Here is a 2,064-nt window from a genome sequence, read left to right as displayed (position 1 = left end):
TGCTCAGCTTTTGAGGAGGAAAGAATTTATCCAAGAAGGCTGTGACCAACTTATCCCAGGAGTCCAGGCTATCCTTAGGTTATGAATCTAACCATATTCTAGCTCTGTCTCTTACAGCAAAAGGGAAAAGCATGAGTTTGTAGACTTCAGGATCAACTCCATTCATCTTTACAGTCTCACAGATCTGCAAGAATTTAGTTAAAAACTGATAAGGATCTTCAGATGGAAGTCCATAAAACTTGCAGTTTTGTTGCATTAAGGCAACTAGCTGAGGTTTCAGCTCAAAGTTATTGGCTCCAACGGCAGGAATGGAGATGCTTCTTCCATCAAACTTGGACGTTGGCTTTGTGAAGTCACCAAGCATTCTCCTTGCATTATTATTATTTTCGGCTGACATCTCCTTCTCTTGTTCGAAAATTTCTGAGAGGTTACTTCTGGATTGTTGTAACTTAGCTTCTCTTAATTTTTTCTTCAGAGTCCTTTCAGGTTCTGGATCAATTTCAACAAGAGTGCCTTTATCCTTGTTCCTGCTCATATGAGAGAGAAGAAAACAAGAAAAGAAAGAGGAATCCTCTATGTTACAGTATAGAGATTTCTTTATGTTAGTAGAAAAAGAAAAGAGGGTAGAAGAAAGAAAAGTGAAGAATCCAAACACAAGGGATATATTGGGTTCGGATTTTAGATGAAGAGAGGTGAAGAGAAGTGTTAGTAAATAATTAATTAAATAGAATAAGAAAAGAGATAGAAAATTCGAAAATAATTTTAAAAAAGGGTTAGTAATTTTCAAAAATTAAAGATAAGATATAATTAAAATTAAAATTTAGAACAAAAAGAATTTTTGAAAAAGAGGTGAGATATTTTTGAAAATTAGAGGGGGAAAAGTAGTTAGGTGGTTTTGAAAAAGATAAGAAACAAATAAAAAGTTAATTAGTTAGTTGAAAAAGATTTGAAAATCAACTTTGAAAAGATTAGAAGATAAGAAGTTAGATAAGATATTTTGAAATCAAATTTTGAAAAAGATAAAATTTTTGAAAATGATAAGATAAAAGATAAAAAGATTTAATTTAAAAATTTAAAATTACTTACTTCACTAACAAGAAACTACAAGATAAGATTCTAGAACTTAAAGATTGAACCTTTCTTAACAAGAAAGTAATAAACTTCAAATTTTTGAATCAATCACATTAATTGTTAGTGAGTTTTTCGAAAATTTGATATAAAGATAAGAAAAAGATTTTGAAAATATTTTGAAAAAGATTTTTGAAATTTTTGAAAAATAGAAAAAAAATGAAAAAGATATGATTTTTGAAAAAGATTTTGAAAAGATAAGATTTTTAAAATTGAAATTTTGAATTGACTTGTAAGAAACAACTAATTTTTAAAAATTTTTTGACCAAGTCAACCCAAAATTTCGAAAATTTGGAGGGAAATAAGGAAAAGATATATTTTTTTGATTTTTGAATTTTTAATTATGAGAGAGAAAAACACCAACATGACCCAAAACATGAAAATTTTGGATCAAACACTTAATGCATGCAAGAACACTATGAATGTCAAGATGAACACCAAGAACACTTTGAAGATCATGATGAACATCAAGAACATATTTTTGAAAAAATTTTTATGCAAAGAAAACATGCAAGACACCAAACTTAGAAATCTTTAAAGCATGGACTCTAACAAACGAAAAATGCACATGAAAAACAACAAACAACACAAAACAAGAAAACATCAAGATCAAACAAGAAGACTTGTCAAGAACAACTTGAAGATCATGAAGAACACTATGAATGCATGGAATTTTCGAAAAATGCAAGTGAAAATTTTTTAAAACATGCAATTGACACCAGACTTAAAAATTGACTCAAGACTCAAACAAGAAACACAAATTATTTTTTATTTTTATGATTTTATGATTTTTTTGTATTTTTATTAATTTTTTCGAAAATAAAGGTTGGAAAAATGAAAAAGAAAAGAAAAATTTTGAAAAAGATTTTTGAAAAGAAAATTACCTAATCTGAGCAATAAGATGAACCGTCAGTTGTCCATACTCGAACAATCCCT

The sequence above is a fragment of the Arachis duranensis genome, chromosome 4 (genome assembly GCF_000817695.3).
Source record: "Arachis duranensis cultivar V14167 chromosome 4, aradu.V14167.gnm2.J7QH, whole genome shotgun sequence".
Lineage (NCBI taxonomy): Eukaryota > Viridiplantae > Streptophyta > Magnoliopsida > Fabales > Fabaceae > Arachis > Arachis duranensis.
The sequence above is the reverse complement of the archived record's forward strand: the minus strand, read 5'-3'. Positions refer to the sequence as shown.